The following is a 9,169-nucleotide window of genomic DNA, read 5'->3' on the forward strand; positions in this document are numbered from 1 at the left end:
TTTTTCATGTATTCTGTAAGAATTTGTGGAGATTCGGTGGGATTTTTGTGGATTTTGGCCGTGTTTTGAGACGATTTAGGGAATTTTGTGGGATTTTTCCTGGAATTTTATTGGATATTGGGGAGATTTTGTGGGATGTTTCTGGAATTTGGTGGGGCTTTTCAAGAATTTTGTGGTATTTTGAAAAGATTTAGGGAATTTTGTGGTGTTTTTTCTTGAATTTTGTGGGAAACTGTGCTGTTTTTATGGGGTGTTTCTGGAATTTGGTCGAGTTTTCAGAAGATTTAGGGATTTTTGTGAGATTTCTGTGGGATGTTCTGGGAATTGGTGGAGATTTTGTGGGACATTCCTGTGAATTGGTAGGGTTTTGAAATGATTTAGGGAGTTTTGTGGGACTTCTCTGGAATTTTGTGTGTTTTTTCTGGAATTATGTGGTTTTGAGGAGACTTGAAGAATTTTGAGGAATTTTTCTTAGATTTTGTGGAAACTTGTGGAGGTTTTGTGTGATTTTTGTGTGATTTTGTGGGATATTGAGGCGATTTAGGGATCTTGAGGGATTTTTCATGTATTTTGTGGGAATTTGTGGAGATTTGGGGGGATATTTTTCTAGAATTTGGTCGTGTTTTGAGAAGATTTAGGGAATTTTGTGTGATTTTTCTTGAATTTTGTGGGATATTGAGGAGATTTTGTGGGATGTTTGTGGAACTTTGAGGGACTTTTTAGGAATTTGGTGAGATTCTGTAGAGAACTGACCAATTATCAGGGATTTTTCATGTATTCTGTGGGAATTTGTGGAGATTTGGTGGGATTATTGTGCATTTTGGCCGTGTTTTGAGTTCCCTCAAAACCACACATAGTCCTTGAAAAGGTCCACCAAATTCCAGAAAAATCCCACCAAATCTCCACAAAATCCCACAAAATACATGATAAATCCCTCCAGATCCCTAAATCGCCTCAATATCCCACAAAATCCCACAAAAATCACACAAAAACTCCACAAGTTTCCACAAAATCTAAGAAAAATTCCTCAAAATTCTTCAAGTCTCCTCAGAATCCCACACAATTTCAGAAAAAACACACAAAATTCCAGAGAAGTCCCACAAAACTCCCTAAATCATTTCAAAACCCTACCAATTCACAGGAATGTCCCACAAAATCTCTACCAATTCCCAGAACATCCCATAAAAATCCCTAAATCTTCTGAAAACTCGACCAAATTCCAGAAACGCCCCATAAAATCAGCACAGTTTCCCACAAAATTCAAGAAAAAACACCACAAAATTCCCTAAATCTTTTCAAAATACAAAAAAATTCTTGAAAAGCGCCACCAAATTAGAGAAATATCCCACAAAATCTCCCCAATATCCAAAAAAATTCAAGGAAAAATCCCACAAAATTCCCTAAATCGTCTCAAAACACGGCCAAAATCCACAAAAATCTCACCAAATCTCCACAAATTCCCACAGAATACATGAAAAATCCCTGATAATTTGTCAGTTCTCTACAGAATCTCACCAAATTCCAGAAAAGTCCCTCAAAGTTCCACAAACATCCCACAAAATCTCCTCAATATCCAACAAAATTCCAGGAAAAATCTCACACAATTCCCTAAATCTTCTCAAAACACGACCAAATTCTAGAAAAATATCCCACTAAATCTCCACAAATTCCCACAAAATACATGAAAAATCCCTCAAGATCCCTAAATCGCCTCAATATCCCACAAAATTCCACAAAAATCCCACAAAACCTCCACAAGTTTCCACAAAATCTAAGAAAAATTCCTCAAAATTCTTCAAGTCTCCTCAAAACCACACAATTCCAGAATAACCCCACGAAATTCCAGAGAAGTCCCACAAAACTCCCTAAATTATTTCAAAACCCTACCAATTCACAGGAATGTCCCACAAAATCTCCACCAATTCCCAGAACATCCCACAAAAATCTCACAAAAATCCCTAAATCTTCTGAAAACTCGACCAAATTCCAGAAACACCCCATAAAATCAGCACAGTTTCCCACAAAATTCAAGAAAAAACACCACAAAATTCCCTAAATCTTTTCAAAATACCACAAAATTCTTGAAAAGCCCCACCAAATTCCAGAAACATCCCACAAAATCTCATCAATACCCAACAAAATCCCAGAAAAATCACACAAAATTCCCTAAATCTTCTCAAAACACGGCCAAATTCCAGAAAAATACCACCAAATCTCCACAAATTCCCACAGAATACATGAAAAATCCCTGATAATTCGTCAGTTCTCTACAGAATCTCACCAAATTCCAGAAAAGTCCCTCAAAGTTCCACAAACATCCCACAAAATCTCCAGTATCCAATAAAATTCCAGGAAAAATCCCACAAAATTCCCTAAATCTTCTCAAAACACGACCAAATTCTAGAAAAATATCCCACCAAATCTCCACAAATTCCCACAGAATACATGAAAAATCCCTGATAATTCGTCAGTTCTCTACAGAATCTCACCAAATACCAGAAAAGTCCCCCAAAGTTCCACAAGCATCCCACAAAATCTCCCTAATATCCAACAAAATTCCAGGAAAAATCTCACACAATTCCATAAATCTTCTGAAAACTTGACCAAATTCCAGAAACGCCCCATAAAATCAGCACAGTTTCCCACAAAATTCAAGCAAAAACAACACAAAATTCCCTAAATCTTTTCAAAACTCTACCAAATTCCAGAAAAATCCCACCAAATCTCCACAAATTCCCACAGAATACATGAAAAATCCCTGATAATTCGTCAGTTCTCTACAGAATCTCACCAAATTCCAGAAAAGTCCCTCAAAGTTCCACAAAACACCCACAAAATCTCCCCAGTATCCAACAAAATTCCAGGAAAAATCCCACAAAATTCCCTAAATCTTCTCAAAACACGACCAAATTCTAGAAAAATATCCCACCAAATCTCCACAAATTCCCACAAAATACATGAAAAATCCCTCAAGATCCCTAAATCGCCTCAATATCCCACAAAATCACACAAAAATCACACAAAACATCCACAAGTTTCCACAAAATCTAAGAAAAATTCCTCAAAATTCTTCAAGTCTCCTCAGAATCCCACACAATTCCAGAAAAAACACACAAAATTCCAGAGAAGTCCCACAAAACTCCCTAAATCATTTCAAAACCCTACCAATTCACAGGAATGTCCCACAAAATCTCCACCAATTCCCAGAACATCCCACAGAAATCCCACAAAAATCCCCTAAATCTTCTGAAAACTCGACCAAATTCCAGAAACGCCCCATAAAATCAGCACAGTTTCCCACAAAATTCAAGAAAAAACACCACAAAATTCTCTAAATCTTTTCAAAATACCACAAAATTCTTGAAAAGCCCCACCAAATTCCAGAAACATCCCACAAAATGTCCTCAATATCCAACCAAATCCCAGAAAAGTCCCACAAAATTCCCTAAATCTTCTCAAAACTCTACCAAATTCCAGAAAAATCCCACCAAATCTCCACAAATTCCCACAGAATACATGAAAAATCCCTGATAATTCGTCAGTTCTCTACAGAATCTCACCAAATTCCAGAAAAGTCCCTCAAAGTTCCAAAAACATCCCACAGAATCTCCTCAATATCCAACAAAATTCAAGAAAAATCCCACAATATTCTCTAAATCTTCTCAAAACATGGCCAAAATCCTCAAAAATCCCACCGAATCTCCACAAATTCCCAGAGAATACATGAAAAATACCTGATAATTCGTCAGTTCTCTACAGAATCTCACCAAATTCCAGAAAAGTCCCTCAAAGTTCCACAAACATCCCACAATATCTCCCCAGTATCCAATAAAATTCCAGGAAAAATCCCACAAAATTCCCTAAATCTTCTCAAAACACGGCCAAAATCCACAAAAATCCCGCCGCATCTCCACAAATTCCCACAGAATACATGAAAAATCCCTGATAATTCGTCAGTTCCTACAGAATCTCACCAAATTCCAGAAAAGTAACTCAAAGTTCCAAAAGCATCCCATAAAATCTCCCTAACATCCAACAAAATTCCACAAAAATCTCACAAAATTCCCTAAATCTTCTGAAAACTTGACCAAATTCCAGAAACGCCCCATAAAATCAGCAGTTTCCCACAAAATTCAAGAAAAAACAACACAAAATTCCCTAAATCTTCTCAAAACTCTACCAAATTCCAGAAAAATCCCACCAAATCTCCACAAATTCCCACAAAATACATGAAAAATCCCTGATAATTCGTCAGTTCTCTACAGAATCTCACCAAATTCCAGAAAAGTCCCTCAAAGTTCCACAAACATCCCGCAAAAATCTCGCAAAAATCCCTAACACTTCTGAAAACTCGACCAAATTCCAGAAACGCCCCATAAAATCAGCACAGTTTCCCACAAAATTCAAGAAAAAACACCACAAAATTCCCTAAATCTTTTCAAAATACCACAAAATTCTTGAAAAGCCCCACCAAATTCCAGAAACATCCCACAAAATGTCCTCAATACCCAACAAAATCCCAGAAAAATCCCACAAAATTCCCTAAATTTTCTCAAAACACAACCAAAATTCCAGAAAAATCCCACCGAATCTCCACAAATTCCTACGGAATACATGACAAATCCCTGATAATTCGTCAGTTCTCTACAAAATCTCACCAAATTCCTAAAAAGTCCCTCAAAGTTCCACAAACATCCCACAAAATCTCCCCAGTATCCAACAAAATTCCAGGAAAAATCCCACAAAATTCTCTAAATCTTCTCAAAACACGGCCAAAATCCACAAAAATCCCACCGAATCTCCACAAATTCCCACAGAATACATGAAAAATCCCTGATAATTCGTCAGTTCTCTACAGAATCTCACCAAATTCCAGAAAAGTCCCTCAAAGTTCCACAAACATCCCACAAAATGTCCTCAATATCCAACAAAATTCCAGGAAAAATCTCACAAAATTCCCTAAATCTTCTGAAAACTTGACCAAATTCCAGAAACGCCCAATAAAATCAGCACAGTTTCCCACAAAATTCAAGAAAAAACACCACAAAATTGCCTAAATCTTCTCAAAACACGACCAAATTCTAGAAAATTATTCCACCAAATCTCCACAAATTCCCATAAAATACATGAGAAATCCCTCAAGATCCCTAAATCGCCTCAATATCCCACAAAATCACACAAAAATCACACAAAACCTCCACAAGTTCTACAATAATCTAAGAAAAATTCCTCAAAATTATTCAAGTCTCCTCAGAATCCCACACAATTCCAGAAAAAAACACACAAAATTCCAGAGAAGTCCCACAAAACTCCCTCAATCATTTCAAAACCCTACCAATTCACAGGAATGTCCCACAAAATCTCCACCAATTCCCAGAACATCCCACAGAAATCCCACAAAAATCCCTAAATCTTCTGAAAACTCGACCAAATTCCAGAAACGCCCCATAAAATCAGCACAGTTCCCCACAAAATTCAAGAAAAAACACCACAAAATTCCCAAAATCTTTTCAAAATACCACAAAATTCTTGAAAAGCCCCACCAAATTCCAGAAACATCCCACAAAATGTCCTCAATATCCAACAAAATCCCAGAAAAGTCCCACAAAATTCCCTAAATCTTCTCAAAACTCTACCAAATTCCAGAAAAATCCCACAGAATCTCCACAAATTCCTACAAAATACATGACAAATCCCTGATAATTCGTCAGTTCTCTACAAAATCTCACCAAATTCCTAAAAAGTCCCTCAAAGTTCCACGAACATCCCACAAAATGTCCTCAATATCCAACAAAATCCCAGAAAAATCACACAAAATTCCCTAAATCTTCTCAAAACACGGCCAAAATCCTCAAAAATCCCACCGAATCTCCACAAATTCCCACAGAATACATGAAAAATCCCTGATAATTTGTCAGTTCTCAACAGAATCTCACCAAATTCCAGAAAAGTCCCTCAAAGTTCCACAAAACACCCACAAAATCTCCCCAGTATCCAACAAAATTCCAGGAGAAATCTCACAAAATTCCCTAAATCTTCTCAAAACACGACCAAATTCTAGAAAAATATCCCACCAAATCTCCACAAATTCCCACAAAATACATGAGAAATCCCTCAAGATCCCTAAATCTCCTCAATATCCCACAAAATCACACAAAAATCACCCAAAACCTCCACAAGTTTCCACAAAATCTAAGAAAAATTCCTCAAAATTCTTCAAGTCTCCTCAGAATCCCACACAATTCCAGAAAAAACACACCAAATTCCAGAGAAGTCCCACAAAACTCCCTCAATCATTTCAAAACCCTACCAATTCACAGGAATGTCCCACAAAATCTCCACCAATTCCCAGAACATCCCACAGAAATCCCAGAAAAATCCCTAAATCTTCTGAAAACTTGACCAAATTCCAGAAACGCCCCATAAAATCAGCACAGTTTCCCACAAAATTCAAGAAAAAACACCACAAAATTCCCTAAATCTTTTCAAAATACCACAAAATTCTTGAAAAGCCCCACCAAATTCCAGAAACATCCCACAAAATTTCCTCAATACCCAACAAAATCCCAGAAAAGTCCCACAAAATTCCCTAAATCTTCTCAAAACACGGCCAAAATCCACAAAAATCCCACCAAATCTCCACAAATTCCCACTGAATACATGAAAAATCCCTGATAATTTGTCAGTTCTCTACAGAATCTCACCAAATTCCAGAAAAGTCCCTCAAAGTTCCACAAACATCCCACAAAATCTCCTCAATATCCCACAAAATTCAAGAAAAATCACACAAAATTCCCTAAATCTTCTCAAAACACGACCAAATTCTAGAAAAATATCCCACCAAATCTCCACAAATTCCCACAAAATACATGAAAAATCCCTCAATATCCCGAAATCGCCTCAATATCCCACAAAATTCCACAAAAATCCCACAAAACCTCCACAAGTTACCACAAAATCTAAGAAAAATTCCTCAAAAGTCTTCAAGTCTCCTCAAAACCACACAAAGTCCTTGAAAAGGCCCACCAAATTCCAGAAAAATCCCACAGAATCTCCACAAATTCCCACAAAATCTAAAACAAATTCCTCAAAATTCTTCAAGTCTCCTAAGAATCCCACACAATTCCATAAAAAACACACAAAATTCCAGAGAAGTCCCACAAAACTCCCTAAATCATTTCAAAACCCTACCAATTCACAGGAATGTCCCACAAAATCTCCACCAATTCCCAGACCATCCCACAAAAATCTCACAAAAATCCCTAAATCTTCTGAAAACTCGACCAAATTCCAGAAACGCCCCATAAAATCAGCACAGTTTCCCACAAAATTCAAGAAAAAACACCACAAAATTCCCTAAATCTTTTCAAAATACCACAAAATTCTTGAAAAGCCCCACCAAATTCCCGAAACATCCCACAAAATGTCCTCAATATCCAACAAAATCCCAGAAAAGTCCCACAAAATTCCCTAAATCTTCTCAAAACTCTACCAAATTCCAGAAAAATCCCACCGAATCTCCACAAATTCCCACAGAATACATGAAAAATCCCTGATAATTTGTCAGTTCTCTACAGAATCTCACCAAATTCCAGAAAAGTCCCTCAAAGTTCCACAAACATCCCACAAAATCTCCTCAATATCCCACAAAATTCAAGAAAAAACACCACAAAATTCCCTAAATCTTCTCAAAACACGACCAAATTCTAGAAAAATATCCCACCAATTCTCCACAAATTCCCACAAAATACATGAAAAATCCCTCAAGATCCCGAAATCGCCTCAATATCCCACAAAATTCCACAAAAATCCCACAAAACCTCCACAAGTTACCACAAAATCTAAGAAAAATTCCTCAAAAGTCTTCAAGTCTCCTCAAAACCACACAAAGTCCTTGAAAAGGCCCACCAAATTCCAGAAAAATCCCACAGAATCTCCACAAATTCCCACAAAATCTAAAACAAATTCCTCAAAATTCTTCAAGTCTCCTCAGAATCCCACACAATTCCATAAAAAACACACAAAATTCCAGAGAAGTCCCACAAAACTCCCTAAATCATTTCAAAACCCTACCAATTCACAGGAATGTCCCACAAAATCTCCACCAATTCCCACAACATCCCACAAAAATCTCACAAAAATCCCTAAATCTTCTGAAAACTCGACCAAATTCCAGAAACGCCCCATAAAATCAGCAGTTTCCCACAAAATTCAAGAAAAAACAACACAAAATTCCCTAAATCTTCTCAAAACTCTACCAAATTCCAGAAAAATCCCACCAAATCTCCACAAATTCCCACAAAATACATGAAAAATCCCTGATAATTCGTCAGTTCTCTACAGAATCTCACCAAATTCCAGAAAAGTCCCTCAAAGTTCCACAAACATCCCGCAAAAATCTCGCAAAAATCCCTAACACTTCTGAAAACTCGACCAAATTCCAGAAACGCCCCATAAAATCAGCACAGTTTCCCACAAAATTCAAGAAAAAACACCACAAAATTCCCTAAATCTTTTCAAAATACCACAAAATTCTTGAAAAGCCCCACCAAATTCCAGAAACATCCCACAAAATGTCCTCAATACCCAACAAAATCCCAGAAAAATCCCACAAAATTCCCTAAATTTTCTCAAAACACAACCAAAATTCCAGAAAAATCCCACCGAATCTCCACAAATTCCTACGGAATACATGACAAATCCCTGATAATTCGTCAGTTCTCTACAAAATCTCACCAAATTCCTAAAAAGTCCCTCAAAGTTCCACAAACATCCCACAAAATCTCCCCAGTATCCAACAAAATTCCAGGAAAAATCCCACAAAATTCTCTAAATCTTCTCAAAACACGGCCAAAATCCACAAAAATCCCACCGAATCTCCACAAATTCCCACAGAATACATGAAAAATCCCTGATAATTCGTCAGTTCTCTACAGAATCTCACCAAATTCCAGAAAAGTCCCTCAAAGTTCCACAAACATCCCACAAAATGTCCTCAATATCCAACAAAATTCCAGGAAAAATCTCACAAAATTCCCTAAATCTTCTGAAAACTTGACCAAATTCCAGAAACGCCCAATAAAATCAGCACAGTTTCCCACAAAATTCAAGAAAAAACACCACAAAATTGCCTAAATCTTCTCAAAACACGACCAAATTCTAGAAAATT

This window comes from Cyanistes caeruleus, chromosome 6 (genome assembly GCF_971803275.1).
Source record: "Cyanistes caeruleus chromosome 6, bCyaCae1.hap1.1, whole genome shotgun sequence".
Lineage (NCBI taxonomy): Eukaryota > Metazoa > Chordata > Aves > Passeriformes > Paridae > Cyanistes > Cyanistes caeruleus.